General features: G+C 38.4%; 1 long non-coding RNA gene across 1 annotated transcript in view; it reads right to left on the bottom strand.

The window, feature by feature from the left end:
• The window catches only part of LOC118968759 (uncharacterized), a 39,641-nt gene extending 38,649 nt beyond the window's left edge, over positions 1-992 (bottom strand). The window contains exon 1 of the long non-coding RNA XR_005056592.2: positions 372-992. This is a non-coding gene — a long non-coding RNA (uncharacterized lncRNA). The remainder of the gene's footprint in view (positions 1-371) is intronic.
• Between the last annotated feature and the right edge of the window lie 21,241 nt (positions 993-22,233).

Here is a 22,233-nt window from a genome sequence, read left to right as displayed (position 1 = left end):
TCAATCCATTTCCAGAGACTGCACCTGTAATTGCCTTTGGTCACATGAACATCCAGCTCACAGAGCCTAGACGGGTCTATCACACTCAAGACCTGCACGGCCTTGACTCCCCATTTTTACAGCACTAAAAGCAGATGCACGTGTGTCATTCCAGTCCCACATGATGCCCTTACATACCAAAAGATATAAGGGCTTCACAATTTGTGCCAAGTGCAGGATAAACACTATCCAGTAGCCTAAAAGGCCCCAAAACTGTTGTAGTAATGCCACAGTTTTAGGGATAGGAAAGGCCTGGAATTCATCTGTGATTATTTCTGGTATAACTTTAGTCTTACCCAACCAGATGACCCTCAAGAATTTGACTGACAAACCTGGTCTCTGAACTTTGGTGCTGTACACAAGCCCTCCTTTCTCCTGTAGATGTCGCAGCAGTCTAGGTGCTGTACCTTCTAGGTTGGAAAGAGAATCAGACATGAGCATCATATCATCAGTATAATGGTACAGCTGCACCACTGGCAGTTTCTCCCATGCTTCCAAGTCCTGGGCTACAAGTTCATCACACATGGTGGGGCTGCGGAGGTACCACTGTGGAAAGACAGTGAAAGTCCATTGCCATCCTTCCCATGTGAAGGCAAACTGTTCCTGACTTTCCTGTTCTATGTCAATGGAAAAGAAGGCATTAGCAACCTCTACAACATAACGATATGTCCCTAGCTCATGACTGAGGGTGCCTGTAAGGCCTGAAATAAAGGGGACAGCAGCATGCAAAGGGGGTATGACTTTATTCAATTCTCTGGAATCCATGGTCATATGCCTGGAGCCACCTAGCTTTTTTACTGGCCACACTGGGGAATTCTAAGGGCTATGGGTGGGCTTTATAATACCCACCTTCAGTTTCTGGAGGGTTTCTCCAATTTCTTTATACCTTCCGGGCAATTTATATTGCTTGGTATCAGTTATCCACTGAGGCACAGGCAAAGCTATGCATAGGTGCTTAATATGTCCTTTCAGAACTGCCTTTACAACACATGTCCTCAGTCTGAACTCACCTGAAGTGGTCTGTAACTACAGGCCCTACAGGATATCTATCCCCAAAATATATCTGGGGATAGGAGAGATATACACAGTATACTCTTTTTGGTGTGGACACCCTATTCCCAATGGGATTTGGACTTGTTTCATTCTGATAGCCTTACCCCCATATCCATCTATTGCAGCAGGGGTCCTGAGAAACTGCTCAGGTTGCCATATATCAGTGAGCACTCAGCTCCTGTATCTACCAGATCCAGGAGACATTGTACATTCACTGGGGACCAATGAATTGATATTTCAGCATGTGGCCTCTGGTACCCACTCAGTATCCCAAGGCGGGTGCCGAAACCCTACCTTCAGTCAAACTGTATTGCCCAGTCTTCTTCCTATGCAGGTTCAAGTGAGGTCAGCTTACCTTCCAGCAGAAAGTCTTGCGGGCACACAGGCCAGGCTTGTGCTCTGTCTCCAGCCTCCGCTTCTTGGTCCTCCCTGGCCAAAACCATCGCCCAAGATTCAACTGTTGCCACAGCTCCAGTAATATTCTATTTGACTTCCCATCGAATTTTTCTCTGCTCCTGTCCCTATTAAATCAAGCCACATCTGGATCCTCATGACTCTTACAGGACCGTTTAAGCCCTTCCTTTCAGTAGGGGACCACACTCTTCCATGCCCACATTGCTTCAGCATCCTCCAAATCTGCCATAGTATGAGTAACAACACTTATGGGTTATCCTAAGTAAGGGGCAAGAATGGCAACTAAGGGCCCAAAGAAGGATGAGGGAGGGGTTTGCAGTACCATATCCTTCATCCCTGCCATAAATAGCTCCTCATCCAGGCCATAATTTACTAGGTTATAAATGGCATTTGTCATGCCTAACTCCTGTAACACCTGATGGAGCCGGGTATATGTTTACTGTCTGGCAGCGGAAGATGGTAAGTCACCCTGATTGGGCCATACAGTGTAAAGTGCATCCATTACTCACTTGAGAAGTAATGGTTCCCTGGGGTCCTGGTATGCATTCTGTAGTCACTGCCATGAGGAAGGATGAGTTGTCAGGGAAGCCAGCTTTCCCATCTCTGATCCAGACAGAATGATCTCATCCACTCCTATGTCTCAAAGATACAGGAGACAGGCTGATACAGACTCCAACGATTTCTGCCAAAATCAGGATCCCTAATGCACAAGCTCCTCCTGGGTATAGGGGCAGAGTATAGGGTGCTCCAAGATTTGGGGAGGGGGCTGCACCTCTCCAGGAGGAACCCGTGGCTGCTGCATCTTTATTTTCTTGCTATGACTGGGTGGGATTTCAATAGAAGGAGGAGTTGGTGCTTCTGGCACCACTTCTACCTCCTTGCTCTCCCTCGCTGCTGCACCATTTCCACGTCTGATGGCAGCTTTCTGGGTTCACAGAGCGCCTCCCCTGCTACAGCCTTTACACCTTCCACAGCGCATCACAGAGATATTATCTTTGTCTTCAACAGGTCTCTTGCCTTTTCCTCAATACATCACATCTGGCATTCTCATGCTGACCTTTTTGTGCTTCTTGCAGGAGCATGTCCTTCTCTTTTATGGCTTTTACCTCTTCCACAGCAACTTGGAGCAGCGCTGTCTCATTCTACAAAAAATCTTTTACCTCCTCCACAGTACTTTGCAGCTCACGTTCTCACACTGCCTCTTCTTGTGCTTTCTGTAGGTGTATGTCCTTCTCCTTCATGACCTTTACCTCCTCCGCAGTGCCTTGCAGCAATGCCATCTCATTCTTCAACAAATCTTTCACTTCCTCCACAGCATCCTGCAGCCTGCATTCTTGTGTTGTCTCTTCTTGTGTTATCATTACATCCTTTACCATCTCCATAGCACCTCACAGCAATGCTATCTCAATCATCAATGATTTTTTTTTCTTCCATCATGACCTTTATTTCTTCTAGTATGTCTCACGGGAGTGTTCTTCTCCTTTAAAACCCTTCTGAACACTGTGAAGAATAGTCAAACCATGGTTCCCACCACCCTGTGGGCACTCTGTTTCTTTAAGGAATTCCCTATTTTGTGGAGGGTCTCTTCTACTGTCCCAGGCATCACCTCCACCTCCCCCAAGTCCTGGGGAGGGGCCCAGTGCTAAAGAGGCAAGCGACCTCAGACTACATGCCCACTGGGGGATACCTGAGTGTCTCCCCATCCATAGGGGCAGCCTGCTGACGTACCCCTCCCGTAAGGACAGCTTATTCTGTTTTTGTTTTTTGGTCTGCAGCTAATCCCGCTGACTATGTCAATTGTCTTGCCTGAGGGGATTGCCCCTGAGCAGGTTCACTCTGGGTTTAGTAAGACTGAATGACAATAATGGAACATTAGGGATAGAAGGGTTTATAGCAAGCTTTATTCTCACAGTGGCAGGTCAAGTGCTGGAATCACGTCTGCCTCTGGGGCAGTCTGCATGAAGCAAGTTTTTCTGCATCTCTGCCTCTGGGCAGAGTACTGGGTGGAGCCCTTTGTATAGTAACATCACCAATAATGGCTCACTGACAACAGGTGTGTAAGCATTAGCCTGGCAGTACGCCAATAACATCATCAAGTGGTTTAGGTTCAGGGGAGGATCCTGGCCATAGGAACTTCCATTTTCCGTACAAACATATACGGCTGGTAGGCACACTCTTCCCAGATTGACAGGGACCTCTTCCCAAAGACAAGCTCATCAGGAAAGGGCCCAACTTATGAATTACTGGAAACTGACAGATCTTGAATAGAACAATCAGTTCACTTCTTCATTCCAAAATAAGCAGAGTCAATAGCAGATCCATGGTCCCATAAGGAAAACAAGCGACATGAAAGAAGAGCTGACATAGAAGAAACAGGTGATTAAGGAAGACAAAAATAAAAAAAGGAAAGAGAACACTCAATCATCAGATTTGAGAACATAGTAAACAAGACCAGACTGCTATGGGTAAAATAACTTAGAAGATAAAAACATGATTGGTTCAAATTAAATCGTTAGTTGAAAGGTTGAAAAAGAAAAGAAAAGCAGCTTCCCAGAGAGCAGAGCTAAAGAGAAAAAAATAAGAGAACAGAAAACAAAAAAACAAAAGATTAAAGACATCTTACTTTTGTCTACAAATGTCTCAGGAAAGAAGGAAAAATGGAAGAAAGAAAACTACTACACAAATAATAGACAACAATTTTCTAGGCCTGAACTGAATAATAAGGTTTAGCTTGAAAGGATCCACATCAGCTTGAGTACCAACAGGAATGACTTGAAAAGTGACATAGATCTAGATAAATCCTTGTGAAATTTCTAAGCAAAGATAAAGTGAAAAGTCTAAAAAGAAAAAATCTAATGAAAAAGGAAAAACTGTTGCTAGCAAAGCAGAATCACATTGGCAGCCAACTTCTTATCAGCTGCTAGATGTAACACATGCCATCTTCAGGGTTTCAAGGGAAAATTATTGGGTAATCAGCACTGACCTCTAACCTTTGAACTACAGACAAATATGAGCACTAAACAAACACATTTTTCAGACAGTAAAAGGCTCAAACATTTCCCCTTCTATATATTCTTTTTAGGTATTTCTACGTGTATTTCAGTATAAATAGATTGAAAATCAAGAAGGATGGAGACTTGTGGCTCAGAAACCTGTAGAGCAGACCCAAGAGAGTAAAGAAGGGGCCTCCCCAGTATGAGGGAGTGCCAGGTGGGAGGGGGTGAGGCGTGGTGGGGTCGGTGGGACAAGAAGTTAGAAGAAATGTAACCAAACAACAAATAAAGGCATGTGGCTTCAAAGGTCAAAGAAAATCAATATATAACCTGGATCACATCACAATATCGAAATCTATATATTACACAACATAGACTACCCTGAAATAGCACACAAATGTGCTGTTTCTGAAAACAATAAAAATAACTCAGACTTTTCCAAATTGCACAAACAGCTGGTCTCTCTCTATCTCATCTCTTCTCACATGCAATGTCTAGATTTTGTCTCCACACAAAAATCCCCATTTGACAAATCAGAAATCCAAGGTGCATTGAAATGAACTGATTTAGGTTTACACAGCTAGGAAGTTAATTTTTCTCTAGGTCTAGCACTAAAGAATTTTCTACAAAACTGAGCCCAGCTAAATTTATGTCCTGAAGAATAGTTGTTGGCAGGCATAGATGTCATAAGTAGAACTTTCATTCATCGGGTATTAAAATGAAAAACTGCTGTCCACTGCAGAGATACACCTTTGTGTGAAATGATGACTAATGTAGTCCTTCATGTCAATATGCCAAACCCATTAATGATGACTTCCTCAGGCTAACTCTTGTCTACTTGCTGAAACGCATATGTCCATTCCTCCCAAATGTGCACACCTTATAGTCTTTAGCAGACTGAGCTCTATGCAGGTCACTGATATTCACAGAAAGATTCAGAGAGAAACGAAATGCTTCTAGTTGTTGTTGTTTACAGATTTGAGCAAAGATTCAAAGATGCTTCTGCAACTCACAGTTTAATTGGTATTTCTATTATTATACAATGTCTAGCTTTCTGGTTTCTAGTTTTGACATAATCATTTCCTAGCGTGAGTTAAAAGTCCTGCAACTTTATGGTTAAAATTTAAGTAACCTATTAAGATCATCAATTACTTGAGTCCAATCATGGCCCAAATCCAGACAGCAAATTCCCCAAGCCAATCAATTTAAGACTTGAATTTCTAGTTTTAAGCCTCTATTTTTGATAGCCTGATCTAAAAGAATTATGTAATTAGGATTGCCAACTTGCGATTTTCTGAAATGATTGGAGACAAGTATAATATGGATAATTGAAATCAACAATTGGGGAAATATAAGGCCTAACTACATCTAATGATCCCTTTCAACACTGACTTTCATTGAACATGGAGGCAGTATTGTTACAAAACAAATGGCCTAATTCAAGGAAAAAAATTTTTTAAATGCAAACATCTTATGCATTATACAAGTGTTTAGAGTTCTATTCCTAAATATTTCATCTTATTAGTTAAGTGGAGAAACTGAGGTGGGAGTACTGCATTTTTGTACTTAATGTTTTAACAATTATTATTAATGATGACATCAAGAATTAGAGCTTTGGAGCCTGGCTTTTATTCAGCCTTGTATCCTGGCCCTACTGTATAAAAGCACTTCATTGGCTGTGAAATTTACACCAGGATTATCCTCCATCCGTGCTTCAGGTCTGGAGTTGACTATTAGCTGGCCATGAGGTTCCTTAATGAAATTTCAATAATGGGGAATGCCTTTGAGATAAATAAATGCCCAGAACTCAATACACAGCTCTTTCAAGACCTATTGCTAATAATATTTTACACTAAAGTTTATAGAAGTGCAGAGTCAAGTTGAACACGTATTTTCTGATTCCTAGAATGATATTTTTTAATATAATCCCATGCTATATTTGAGCCTTTATTCAGGACATTTTCCTATGGTAAATAGGATTTTTTTTACATGCTATTGTTTTCAGGAATGCTCTGAATAAATTCAGAATGTGTATGTGTGTACGCACATGCACATGTAAAACATATGGACATAATCCACACAAGTATAAAAATATCCTTCTTTGAAAATAAATATGGAGGACAGAATTGCATAGGGAAAAAGGGAAATGTTCCTATGCCAAGACCGGTCAATTTAGATTAGAAAACCTTAGTGGGTATGGTAGGCAGAGTAATGGCCCACCATGGATGTCTCCATCCTAATCGCCAGACACTAAGATGATGGTGGGTGAAAGGGAATTAAGGTTGTAGATGGAATTAAGGTTGATACTTAGCTGACCTGAAGAAAAGACTACCCTGGATTATTGGGGTGCAGTCAGTATAATCACAAGCATCCTTAAAAGTAGAAGAGTAAATTGTAAAAGACAACCAGAGGGATGGAGTGAGGACTCAGCCCACATTGCTGGCTTTGAAGATGGAGCGAGGTGGCCACGAGCCAAGGCATGTACGTGGTCTCTAGAAGCTGGAAAAGACAGGGAAAGAATTCTCCCCAGGAGCAAAATTGCCCTGTTGACTCCTTGATTTTTTCCAAATGAGATCATTACAGACTTGTGGTCTCCAGAACTGTAATATAAAATGTTTACTACTTCAAGTTACTAAATGTTTTTTTTCATATGGCAGTCATAGAAACCAATACAATAAGAGTCTTTTTAATGCAGTGTATCATTTTTTGACCTAAAATGGAGACACTGCATCAAAAATCAAACCTCCCTATTTCTGCCTATCAATCCAACTTTAATTTTTTAATGATTCTACAAGACTTTATACTTCCAGATATTCTCCGTGTACTTCTCTTTATTATTGTTTTAAGCAGTGGTGAAGGAAGGGGAAAAATATGGTCTAGTCTGTAGTGTTTAGCCAATTTCCATCAAATGTTTATCTCTCTAAATAGTTACTGTTTTTCCAATTCAGCCAATGTAATACAAAACTTCAGTAATTTGTGTTTTCTTTTGTATATGAAATTTGGATATCTATGGCATCAGAATCCATAATATGAAAGCAGTTCTTATGTATTTTCATTGTCTTCTATCATATTATAGGAACTGGCTACTATAAAGAAGATGAAAATGAATCTTTGCTTTCTAGGATTCTTATTTCCTTTCATTACAACAAGTATTCAAATTTTCTGCTTTTACATAATTTAATGCAAAGTGATTAAGTTACTACACCTTTACATTTTTTTTAAAAAAGCTGTGAATATTGAGCAGCTGAGGTATTTTGAACAGCCTCCAATAATACTTTTACTTATAAATTATATGCTTACACAAGACAACTAAGATATTATGTACATTATGAACCATGCCACCAGAAGGGGAATTTTTTAATTAGATAAAAATAAATATAAATACGTTATACAATAATAGAAGTAAGTCAGCATCAACTTTTTTGGAGTTCATAGAGTGAGGCTTGAATCCTGGTCCAACCACTACCTTTTACGTGGCTTTGACTAAGATTCTCTAAGAGCTTGATTTCCCCTCTGCAAGATGAGACTTACAATTAAGAGAGAAATTTAGGGAAGATGACAGAAGCAGAATTATATATAAGATATATATACACCTCCCAAATCATTTCACAAGAGAAATTATGCATAACTAAAGCTTATATAGGGCAGGGCATGATGGCACCCCCGTGAATCCCCGAAATATAAATGATGAGTGAGGAGAAACTGTTGATTCAAAATGTACATGATATCAGAGGAGAAAGCATGGGGCTTTCCGATGAGCCCAATATCAAAAGAATCCCCACATTTCCAGCTGATACTTAGAGAGGTATGGCAGGTAAGCTGCTGAAGCTGGGAGGACTTTTTCACACTCTAGTTTGTAGGTGAGTACATGATACGGTCTGAGGGAGATGGAGCTGCAGGGACTTAGTTCTGAATTGACTTTCGACCTAAATATGAAGGTAACATAATCGAAACTTCCAGAGAGAAACAGAGGAGAGCACCTTTGTGACTTTGGAAAAGACAAAAATTTCTTAAGCATAATACAAAAAAAGGACAGACAATTTAAAGACTTCATTAAAATTTAGAATGCCTTTTCAGTGAAAGACATCATTGGCATGTCATAAAAAGTGAAAAAACATGTCATAAAAGGGGGAAAAATGCTTGTAATATGTATCTCTGACAACAGATTCATGTGCAGATGATATGTAAAGAATTTATTTGAAATAACAAAAACTGGGATAATTCATTTTGAAAAAAAATGGCAAAAGAGTTGAATAGACCCTTAGCAAAAGAATACAGTACCTCCTTATCAGCAGACTCAAGAACTACTCTCCCCGCCCCAGGATGCCTCAAACTTCAGACAATACTGAATGCTATATATATATTATGTCATTCTTATACATAATATGTATGATAAAGTTTAATTTATAAACTAAGTACAGTAGGAGATAAATAACAACATAGTAAAATAGAACAATTGTAACAATATAGTATAATGTTATACTGACCACATATAACAATATACTGAATGTGGTCTCTCTTTCTCTGAATATCTTTCTGTTCTGTACTCACCCTTCTTCATGTGATGACCTGAAATGACCAAATGCCCAGCTGATGTGATGATGTGAAGTGAATGATGTAGGTATTGCGACATAACCTTCGAGTACTATTGACTTTGTGATGGTTCTGAGAAAGAGGATCACCTCCTTCTGCTGGTTGACTGCAGGTAACTGAACCCCGGGAAAGCGAAACCACAAGTAAAGGGGGACTACGGCTTCTAAATGACGAGGGAAGATATGAAATTTTTCCCAACTTCTTTAGCTCTCCAGGAAATGCCAATTAAAACAACAGTGAGATGCTACTGCACACACATCTCAATGGTTAAAATGAAATGGGGGGAGCTACCAAGTGTCAGCATGTGGAGCCATCAGAACTCTCATACAGGGGTTGAAATGCAAATAGATACCACCACTTTTGAAAACTGTTTGGGTGCATTTACTATAGGTTGATGTGCAGATCCTATAGCTCAGCAATTCTACTCCTAGGGCACACCCAGAAGAAGGTACGTTAACTTGAAATTACATTTTGAACTGTAACTTGGGGGGGAATATGTTTTCCCAGACCAGGACAAAATACCTTTGAAACCAAAATCAGTCAAAAGGGAGAAATAAAGTGGGAGAAACCCATTTATTGCCTACACGCAGTCATCCACTTCTTCTCACCCATGTCTCTTGCAACATGGCTGCAAAAAGGGACCCCACCCAACCTCTCTGGTCCAGATAAGCCCTCTCTCACCCTTGTAATCACCTATAGATATGGAGATGGCTACTTCTCTCCACCCCTTGGAAACACCTACTGATAGGGAGATGCACTAAGTCCAAAAGAGAGATTCTGGAAATATTGCAATTTTACCCCCATAAACAGACCCACCATATGCTTGGGATAACTGAACAATTTTGGTAGGACAAAGATCAACACTGAAATACTTTTTTTTCTAGTAAAGCCACTGGACTTTCAAGGAAAATTAGTAAGTCACTTATAAGTAATAGAAAATCAGTCTAACATCAGACTTTGGGCAGCAACCTCTATGTCACAAGAAAATCAAGCAGAGATTTAAATCTATAAATGAAAACCAATCAAGTATTTAAAAATAAAACAAAACAACCAAATAAAAAACAAGGGTGGGTTATGCTATGACCTGTGGACAATGAAAACTTCCTTAGTGGTGAATCAAATTCCAGGAGCAATATGGAAAAATAGAGATTAAGTTACATTAGGGAACAAACAAAAAAATAGAAATTTACTTTTTTTCTTTACAAATCTTCATAATTAGAATTTGAAAAATGACAAACCTGGAAAAAAATTACAACTTCTATCACAGATGAGGGATTAGTATTCCTATATAATCAGTTTCTAAAAGTATAAAAATATACTAAAATTCCCAGACAAATATGGTCTAGATAAATGATCAGATAATTCATACAAAAAAAATGCAGATTAGGTATTCAACATATGAAAAGCATTTCTCACAATAAGAGAAACAAATTAAAATTACACTAAAATATATGTTCTCACTTATCAGATTAGAAAAAATACAAAATTTGGCAACCTATCAGGTTGGTGAGGCTAGGGGAAATAGGCATTCTGCAATACTGCTGATGAGAATATAAAATGGTAAAATCGCTATAGAAGAGAATTTAGCCATGTTGAGCAAAATTGCACATATTTTTGTCTTTTACCCAAGAAATGCAACTTCTAAGAATCTATCCACAGGAACCACTGGTCAAGTTATAAAAATATGAATGTGCAAAATGATTCATTTGAGGGTCACTTATAAAGCAACAGGTGGGAAGAACCGAACACCTATCACTTGCTATATCCACAGCTGTAAAACAGAATGAGGACCATCTTTATATGCTACAATGGGATGCTTTCCAGAACCTGTTCAGTGGGACAAATTAGTTGGATGAAAATGTTTTAGCAGACTATTGATTCTCTAAGAAGGGAGACATGTGTGTGCGTGTGCGCGTGTGTGTGTGTAGCTATATGCACTTTGGTAAAAAAAATTTAAAAACTGAACAAACAAGATGGCAGGCAAAGCCATGGCATTAAAAACACAAAGAAATGTCACTTCTGGGAGAGGGAGAGAATGAGGTAGAGGGACTGCAATAGAAGCCAGACTTCTGTAATAATGCTTTCTTTTGCAGATTTGGCTTTAGAGGAGCGTGACAATTTTTTCTGCCTTAAAACCAAATAAAAATAAAAATCTAAAAGGAAATCCCTAAAAATAAAAATAAATAAATAAAATAAAACAAATCAACCCACACAGGTTATGTGAGTGTTTGCATAATACCAGGGAACAACTATTCTAAGTGACTTAAGGCAATAATTTGAAAAAACTACTTAAGAACTACATAAAGAAATCATTTTCTGTAGCAATGTTATTAGTGATAGTGTTGCTAATGTTATTCAGAGACTGCTGTAACTATGCTCTAAAGAACATGCTTAATTATGTAATATTAATTATGTAATTAGGAGTGTCACTGAAAACTGGGATTCTCCGTATAGGGGAAGTAAGATACAGAAGTTAAGATTAAAGAATGTAAGTAAAACCTCTGTAGTTGGAAGCATCAGCATGAATTTATGATGTATTATCTGTAAAATGTTTTCCTAGTTCTGTGCATTGAAAAGGGCCAGAAACAGTGAGAAACGCAGTGGTAGTGAGCACTCCTAGCACCCAGTGTGATGGTTAATTTAGTGTGTACAATTGACTGGGCCACACAGTACCCAGATGTTTGATCAAATATTACTCTGGGTGTTTCTGTGGGGATGTGTTGGGATGAAATTAAATTTCTGTTCATAGACTGTCTGAAGCAGTTTACTCTCCCTAATGTGGGTGGGCCTCATTTAATCTGCTGAAGGCCTGAATAGAACAAAAAAAGCTCACTGTCTTCCAGGTAAGGGAGGATTCTGCCTGCCTCACTGTCTTTGAACTGGGACATTGGGTTTTTTTCCTGCCTGCAGACTGGAAGTGAAACATAAGCTCTTCCTGGATTTTGAGCCTAGAACTACATCATTGGCTCTGCTATGTCTCAGGCTTAATAACTCACCTTGGAGATTTCAGGCTCACCAGCCCCCAATTCCTTATAATAAATCTCTTTTTAGGTACACACACACACACACACACACACACACCCTACTGGTTCTTATTCTCTGGAGAATCCTGACTTAGCACCCAGATTGTGGTTTTAAAATATGATTTACCATGAAAAGGAACCAGGGTTTTTGGGACAAATGGCTGATTCTAGGTCCATGGTAAGATAGGTGCAAGATGAATTTGGAACATATCATGACAAATACCAAGGCAACTATTAAAAAATACTGAAATTCATGTCAAAAAGAATCAGAAACCAACTTGAAGAGACCTCCACTGAAAAAGACAGGACAATTTGTATAGAAGAATAATAATGGCAATAGCTTAAAACATAAAAAAGTTTAAATCTATTGGTAAATAAAGAGACAAAAAAATCAAATTAATCAACATTAGGTGCTAGTGAATAAATCATTATTTTAAAATCTGGTAAGTGAAGGGAAAGAATCCTGAATTTCCTATAAAAATTTTGCAACTGGGTAACCAAGTAGTAGAATGAGGCATTCTCTTTTTTGACATCTAAGCTAATGAATACAAGAGAAACACTAGATTTAAAATATTTCTATACTGCAGTGCTAATTAATTAATGGATCTAAACTTCAATAAAGGCTAAAATTATATGTCTTTTGCTGGCAGAGTACACCAGCACTACAAAATAGTATTTCCAAAAATATCAAACCTATATCTGAGGACACCTCTTTCCAACTACCATTTATAGAGAACGGGGAGGACAGATGTACATATTAAATGACACCATAGTGATGCAGTTATCAAAGTTCAGATGGCCAGAAGCTCTGCAGGAGAAACCACCACTTTTTTCAACTAATAAATTGCAAGAAAAAAAAAAGAGTGGAAGCATTACAGCTTACAAGAGATTCCAGGAACATTATCAACCACCACAATATATGATTCAAGTTATACATAAGATAATTTATTATAAAATAATTAACACTAATCCTGAAATCCTCAACTTCCTTGTAGTACTGATCAAGGAAATGTATCTTATTTTCAGCAGTAATAGTCCACTAACATGGACAGCTAATTAATATATTAATGTGTGGATGCAAGGTCGTTCAGTTCTCTTTTGCCAAAGGGCTAGATATAAATGATGAAATAAATACTGTAAAGGGAGGCATAGGATATGTACACATTCAGCTTAAGAAATGCTGCCAACCATTTTCCAAAGTGGTTGAACCAATTTACACTTTCACTAGTGGGGGTGATAAAAGCTGGAGAGAAAGGAGAGAAAAAGAAGACATTTGGGGCCCCAAGTCCAGGGACAGCCTGGACTTCAGAACTCCTAGGCAGGGAACCTACTAGATGGTACTTTGCATTCAGACATTCCTCCCTACCACAGCTATTGCTGATGAGCCACCACAGAGGTGGGAAGACAGAGACAAGTGACAGCTCACATGGAAGATGCCCCTTGGGCCTTTGGTCCTGGTAGCATAAAGAACGTGAGGAACAGTATACCAGTGATTCTCAACTAGGGGAGATTTTGCCCTCTCCTACCCTCCCCAGAATATTTGGCAATATCTGGACACATCTTTGATTGTCTTATCTTGGTAGGATCTGAGGAGGAAGTACTGGCACTTATTTGGTAGAAGTCAGGGATGCTGTTGAACATCCCTAGAGTCATGCATGTCATTGCACCACAACAAAGGATGATCTGACCCCAAATGTCAATAGTGCCAAGTCAGAGAAACTTTGTATGCACTATTCTATAGATAGATAGATGATAGATAGATAGATGATAGATAGATAGATGATAGATAGATAGATAGATAGATACATAGATCCTAATTCAATAAAAATGAACAGCATGTATTTATATTCTATATTCAAAACACACATAATTTGGGTGTTATTATTTCTATTCTAGAAGTGAAGAAATTGGGGCTTCAGGAAGGCAAGTGGGTTGCCCTTAGCACCAAAGTACCAAATCTTGAACTTGAACCTCCTTCCGGCTCTAGATCACGGAGCTCAGCCAACTCCAAGACAGTAGCAATCAAATGCTAATGAAAGGAGTTGGAGAAAGGAGAACGGGTTTTCATTTCCATAGTCCAAATTTGGGGTCAATCTATCTTCTGAGTTTTCTCCACTGTTAAATTGCCTATTTCAGTACATGTAAAAATTTTGTTGTTTCTGAATTAAAGAATGGACAGCTGTAAAAGAGAGAAAGTGGGTGAAACACAGTGCCAATAAGGTGGCAATTTAATAGATTCAGGACATTGAGGCAGGCTTTCCAAAGTACTAAAGTTTAAAATTTAGAGGGAAGTTTCAGGGCCATGTATGAATTGAATTCATGCATACTCCCACAGAACTATGAATAATCAAAATCTAGACTAAAAAGCAAGGGTTAGGAGAAAAGGGGGCATTAATTATTAAAATGAATGAGACACTATTCATTTGGAAATCTTTTGCAGGAACAGTCAATATGAATACGCGATAGAAATGGACAGCTTGACCAACTAACCATCTATAAAAAGCAAGGAAAGAAATGTCAGGAGATTCTTTTGAAATAGGTCATGTAAAATCAAATATTGGAGCACAGATCACAACCTTAAGCCCAGACAGCGTTTATTATGCAAAACATCGTTGTCAATTGACTAAAACCAAGATGTCAAAGCGAGTTGAATATAAATGACCGTCAATAAATGGTATGATTGTAACTGGGTCCAGGGTTTTATAAGCAAATATGCTGCTATCAGTTATGAAGCTCAAACCTAAGAAGAGTGGAGGAATGGTTACCTAGAAAGAGTTGTCAGGTCTGCTCGCCATTTTAAATATATGGTAGAAGATTCACTGGGATCTCACAAAGCTTCAATTTTAAGTTTAACTTGCTGAAAAAAATAAAACAGACTGTTAGGTTGAAAATCACTTTATTTTTAAAGGTGGTGATAGTGATAAATGCTACTGGGTTTAGTTACAGACAGGTGTCTGGTCAGTGGGCCAAAGGAATCAAGGTCATGTGCTGACCTGTTTTAGCATCTTTATTAATGATTTGGAAGAGAGAAGAAGATACAGCCAAACATTTCAGACAACTTGAAAGATACAGATATATCTTTCTCTGTATATAGAGATATATAATATAGATGATATGAGAAAGAATATTATTCTTAAATGGTATGGCGTTTCTTCTCTAATCAGAGTCATATACTATGGTGCACTTTTTAATTCCCTGGGGCAAAAGTTGCTGCACCAGAGGGTGACAATAAATATAGTCAAGGGCAAAATTTCAGAGTTTGAGAGGACACATGCCTGTGTCTCTCCCCTTGGCAGCCTAGCTGTGCCTGGGGTTATAGCTCTGTACAATCAGAGAACCTGCCCCAGCCTGTGCCATCTGACCCTTTCTAAAAGTCAGGGGAACTCAGTCTCCCACTTGACATATCTGATTTTTGTCCAGCAACCTCTCATTTCTTCCTGGGTCCCGGCTCAATATGCAGAATGTGTACAATGCAGATGATTCATGCCTTGGTTAGAAAAACCTGCTGTCTCCTATAACTGTGCAAGGAACCTTCCATTTGTTCCAGTGAACTTTTCTTTGTTAGCCCTTTCCAGTTCATGCAGGACATTTAGGGTTAAAAAACAAACAAAAAAACAAAAAAATTAAAAACCAAAATCAGGGCTCTTACCCCTATGTAGATCAGTTATGTCAGCTCTTTATCATGCAGTTAAACAAATGATTTCATGTGTTTTTACTTCCCCAGCCAATTGCTTTGATCCAATAATGAAAATACATGGAGGAGAGAAGCTTGTATGTATCATTGTAATGAATTAAAGAAATGGAAAGCAAACTGAAATCCCAGGATGTCTTGGCTAGAAAGAGTAGCCTAATAAAATATTTCCCAGAGAAAAACTGGATTAATTAGTGAATGAATTGAATTTTGGCATTAAGCAGGCTACTGACATTGAGCTCCTAGAAAAATATATTATTTACCCTGAGATTCCAAATTCAGCAAGGGGCAAACTTTGGGTGCTTCTCCTCTTAACTAGAGTCTATGGATCAAGTTTTGAAGGGGTGGGAAATTTCACAAAAACTTATGATATCTGTGTGTGTGTGTGTGTGTGTGTGTGTGTGTGTGTGTATGCATAGATATAGAGGTAGACCAAAATATGCCACTGTGACATATCAATTATTTTAAAGCTGAACACATTTGAGTATCCAGATGAAGGATTTTGTTTTCCTTTTCTTTTTTCCCGAGTAACTTTATTTGACTCAAAGAACTTCCCAAAGAACCCAATTGTTTTAAATCCCCTCCCCACGAGCAATCGGACAGGTTGACTCAGGCCTGGAGCCAAGGAGAAGGACCACACTTGAAGAGACAGTGCCCCAAAGCCATCATCTTTCTCCTCCCTTCTCCCAAGGGCCCATCTACTTGTCCTGAAAGCCATTTGTTTCACCGTGCACCATTTCTCTCTCTCTCCACCTTCTAAGAACTCATTTTCTTCTGGTGTCAGTGCCCTTCTCCTCCTTCACTTCACCTGGTAAGATGGTTTTTAGGCCCCAGATGCTAACTGCCCCCTCTGAGTCACATTCTTTGTGAACTCCTTTTATGTGCACACATGATTAAAATCTGGTCTTCCTCTCGCTAAGGTCAGTTGAATTTAATTCGTAGGCCACCAACTAATGAACCAAAGGTAAAGCTTTCCTCTCCTACTATGTATATGTACTGATACACATATACTCTCATCTATCATCTATCTGTTATCTATTTATCTATTCTATCATCTATCTATGCATCTCTGTATCTATTTATCTAATCCATCACCTATCTATCTATGCATCTCTGTATCTATCTAACTAATCTATCATCTAACCATCTCTATTATCATCTGGCTAGCTAGCTTCCCATGGGGGAGAAGACACACAGACTTTCTCAGAAAGCAAAAAAGAGCTCTGTCACCATTTGCTGTACAAGGTTTAATGCTGTACAAAGGAAATTTAAAAAAAAAAACAGATTACTCTTCTAGTTACGCAGTCCCAGGATACCAGGCCCAATGAACATTAAGTATAACCCATAAAAAGTTAAACCTTTCTGGAACACTTCAGATGCTGGGGTTTTATGGGCCAGTTTGCTCCAGTAAAATGACTTTTTAATGTTTCAGGAGGTGCTTAGTTAGGGGAAGTCATTTTTTTATACTCCTGATAATGAGGATCTATTCAAAATGATGACTGATTTGTGTTGAGATGAAACTGAATATTCAAATGCAATAAGATTATGGAGGATCTGTCTGGTCTGGATTTGTTTAAAATGACTCCCAACTCCTACACAATTTTAAATGTTTATTCGAATTGGTTCTCTCTTTTCATGTTTAAAATACTAACAGTGATTGGCCTCAGTTTCTACAATTGTAAATTAGGAGTAAAATTGTCATGCCCCACAGTTTTCTTTTCTTTGCTTTTCTTTTGGTAAGCATGCAGGAAATTACACAAGTCATACATTTAGAGCTCAGTGAATTTCAGAGTTAACACATTCATGTAACTAGAGCACAAATCAAACTAGAAGCTTAACATCATCCTAGGAGGCCCACATATGGCCCCTTTCATCACTACCACCCAAGCCTCGTGACTTCTAACACCACAGACTGTGCTTTGCCTGTTTCTGAACTTTATGTAAATGAAATCATACCTGTATTTAAGAATGAAATTGGAGGAATGCTTATGGGGTGTGCACATGGTCAATTTTCACAGATACAGTTTTCCAAAGTGGGTGTACAAATTTACATTCCCACTCACCAGAAGTATATGAGATTTTGTTTTTCCATATCCTTGACAACATTTGATATTTTTATTTTAGCCACTTGGCTTATGTGTAGTCGTATGATTTTGTGGTTTCATTTTGTACTTGCCTGGTAACTAATGATGAGCATCTTTTTTATGTTTGCAGGACATTTGGATGGATTCTTTTGTGAAGGGCCCGTTCAAGTCTTTTACCCAGGTTTTTACCATGTTTGCCCTTTCATTGTAGAAAATCTTTGTGTTCTAGATAATCCTTTGTCAAATTGCATGTAGGGATTACATATGTCCTCCTGCTTTATGACTTACCATTTTCCTCTCTTAGTCATACTTTTTGAAGACACAATTAATTGTAATGATCTCCAATATATCAGTCATTTTCCATTATGATTAGTATCTTGTTTCCAGTTAAAGAAATCTTTTCTTATCACATAGATGTGAAGCCATTTTCCTGAGGCTCTTTCTGACATCTTTGTTTCCCACCTTTGGATCTGAAAATCATATAGAAATGGCTTTTGTGAATGGTAGAAGCGGGGTCAAGATTCATTTTATGCATGTGAATACTAAAATAACCCAGCACCATTTTTCAAAGTCTTTTTTAGTACACTCCATGCAGTTTCTGCACTGCAAAGGTTATCTTTGACATAAATTTAATTACAGTATGGTGGGTCTGCTTCTAGTCTATTTCTTTGATCTATTTGTTTACCCTTGTACCAAAACCATATTGTTTTAGTTACAATAGATCTATAATATAGCTTGATATCTGCTAGTGTTAATCATCTGCCAGATTGCTTTGGTTATTCTTGGACTCCTGCATTTCCAGATACATTTTAAAAGCAGATGATTAATTTCTGCAAAATAACCCCACAAAAAAAACCCCAACGCTTTTTACTGGGCTCATATTCAAACTATTGATATCTTAATATATTAAATCTTGTAATCCATGAATCCCTTCATTTATTTCTTTCTCTCATTAATGTTTTCAACATACTTATATGTCTTTCATATTTTGCAACTATATTCGTAAGGGATTTTTGCTAGTCATTTTCCATTCTTTATCACCTTGCTGGGTTTTGGAATGAGGATTACACTAGCTTCATAAAAGGTATAGAAAGTGTCATCTTTTTTGCTTTTTTTCTGGGAAAGTTTGTGTAAGATTGGTGTTTTTCTTTTTCCCTCATAAGTATTTAGAGGAATTTCATATTTTTAATGAGTTATTATATATAAAGCACTTAGAAGGTATTTTTGATAGGTCCTATAAAATGTTAACTATTCTTATATGCTTGGATGTCCATTTTCCCATGTAAACCATTACATTAAAATGCTAGAACAGAATGGTAGGCTTTATACAAGGAGACCAATAGAAAGAGGTAATGTGCTTTAAGCCATTCTTTATAAGTCACTCTTCAATGTTCATTCAGTTATCAATTGACAGCTCATAATATTTTCAGGGGCTACTTTGATTTTTCAACCATTCTATTGCCATAAAAATTAGATGAATACTTTATGGAGAGGTAGTTATGACAAAGTATGTAGTTTTAAATATCAACAAATAAGACTCCATCTCATACTCAGGAACTTTTCTGTAGTTAATAGGTGTACACTGAGTTCATAATACATCTAATATTTGTCCTTCATAAAATAATTCTTCATAAAATCCTTCGGTCCTACTTATTGCCCACTCTTTCCCCTCTCCTTTCAGTGGAACTTTCTAAGACTTACCTCGATTTATTTTCTCCATTTTCCTGTGTCCACTCAATACTAAACCCAAATCTAGTTTCCTTTCCTACCACTCACTCTATTGCAATGACTCATTGCCAAAGGGTTTGATTGGCATATCATTGGCATATCATTAAGTCAAGGTCATTATTCCATCCTTAACTTACATGACCTCAGTGGCATTTAGCACTGTTGATGACACCTGCCTTCTTGATACACACTCTATCTTTGAATTCTATGACAGCACATGCTTACTGTTCTTCTCCTATTTAATTCTTTTTCTATTTAGTCTTCGCTAACTAATCTTTAAAACTTTGACTGTTGAGTTCAATTTCTTGAAGCATGTAGCATCAATCGTTTTCTATGTCAGTTGGCCCTAATTATCTCTCTCTCAAGCACATTGCATGTCTTCTCTGTGCTCCATGTCCACACATTGTTACCTCTTTGACATCTCCATTGGGGTGCTTCTCAAGCACCTCAAATTCAACAGCATCTGAAACTGGGCTTATGCAGTACTCCCATGAGTGCTCCTATAATTCTCTCTGTAGAAGGGGAGACCATCTTCCTAGACCTGGAGATGAGAAGATCAAAAGTCATCCTGACTGGCTCTACCCTTTCCTTCACCCCATAGTCAAGCAACTTTATTTCCTAACCATTTCCTAATTTCATTTAAATTTTTTTTTCTTTTCTCCAGTGTCACTATCTGCAAGTCCAGGCCACCATCAGTTAATCAGGAGTACTAAAACTGGCTGTTTCTTGAATCCTAATTGCTTGTCTGCAGCCAGTATGCTCTTTTTGAAACTAGAATTTGAGAATGTCAGGCCACTGCTTCAAAGTATCTGTGTAATGTCTGGCTCCACCAAGGGAATGGAGCCTGTTTTACTCAGATAGACCATCAGTTCTCAATATATGTTTGTTAAAAGAAAAATGACAAGAAAAAGAATTAAAACGTTATTCTACCATGCACAAATACTGTATATTCCTGACATGTAGGTAAGGGCTTCTCCAAATATAAGACATCATTTAATTTAAAAGTTTATAGTTAACATGGCTGTTGAGCTTATAAATATCACACAGTATATGCTGTGCACTTAATGCAAAAAAATTTATTTCCTAGGATAGACCACCCTAACCTATTCAGCTCAGCCCTCTGCTCGAGAATCATGCATGAAAGGCCAGAGAAAGAAAAGTTGTTATGAGCAGGTCAGTTAATCATGTATTTACTGAGTGTCTGTTGGGTGTTAGATAGGATGGGCTATCTAGCAGAGGACAGTGGGACTCAAGACCTCTGGATCTAGGAGCTATGGCATAATATGGCAGATGCCAGCAAGAACGATAAGATATGTAAGTGTGTGTGTTTGGGGGGAGGTTGCAAAAAAGAAGGGCGGACTCGCATCCATCTCCAGGTCTAGAAAGGAACTAAGAAAGCTTATTTAGGACAGGAGACTAAAAAGTTTTGAAGGAGGGTAAATTTATTCAGACAGAAACTGGGGCAAAAGTATTCCAAACGACTAGTTTGAATAGTTTACCCTGGCATGAAGGAATTGACACAATATGTGAGAGCTTATGGAGGGTCTCCTTGGGTGGTCATTGGAAATGGACAAGATGATATGTCAACACTGTATCTGTCAGATGTTAATAGGTTGGAGACGGAGGAAAAAGTCTGAGAGACATAAAAGGGGATGTTTTTAGGGTCTCCCAGTCCAGAAGATGCCAGTGCCAATAAGGGAAATAAGCAGGTAGAAGAAGACTGTAGGGCTTGGACCCTGAACACATGGAGAGAGAATTTTGAGTTTCTGACCCAGTGAGGTATACATGCCTATAAGACATCCGGGCAGTGCTGGAAAAAGTGAAGTTTGAGGAGAGAACCAGGGGAGCTTGGCAAAACTTCAACATTCCTACTAAAGGATCTGTAATGATTACACAGTGAATCCATAATCCATACATTTTACCTAAAGCATTCTGGAATCTTTCATACAAGTTTCTGATTACTCGTATCGATCTTCACATTTCATTTAACAGCTAACATTCATTTCCAATGTCCCACGTCTACTTAATCAATTAACAATTGCTTTCCATATGCAGCGTATTAAAGGTTGATTTGGGCCTCATGTTGCATCCCGGCTGCCGTTGGTGCCTTAAACTTGACACTTGAGCATTCCAGTCCAGCTATAGAGGGAAGCTGTCTAACTAAAGATGCGTTCTTGTCAGGCAAATTATTTCATTTTGAAATTCTATAGCAAAAGAACAACAATAAAGTATTGGTTCCACTTTTAAATAAATAAGGGGTTATTTTGTTGCTGAAAGTTTTCATTCAAATGACTGATCAGATCTCACATGTCTGTTTAAAAATGTCTGACTTAGGTTGTTATAAAATGACAGACTATGATAAACTAGATGATGGCTGGGAGTGAGACAATGAGGCATTGTTTACACAGAAGATTGAGTAACTGGTTTAACAAAAGGGGTTTTTGGGTATCTATTGTATGTACAACTAAGAGATTTACTGGAGCTTTTATAATTTCTACAAGGCTCTTTTCCAGCCAGCTTCATTAACTTGAAGTAAATCAAATCATGCAGAAATCTGGCGCAGCCAGAAAGCAACCCAGGAAGATACAATATGAAGAAAAACAGACGCGGAATGA

Source organism: Manis javanica, chromosome 18 (genome assembly GCF_040802235.1).
Source record: "Manis javanica isolate MJ-LG chromosome 18, MJ_LKY, whole genome shotgun sequence".
Lineage (NCBI taxonomy): Eukaryota > Metazoa > Chordata > Mammalia > Pholidota > Manidae > Manis > Manis javanica.
The sequence above is the reverse complement of the archived record's forward strand: the minus strand, read 5'-3'. Positions and strand labels throughout refer to the sequence as shown.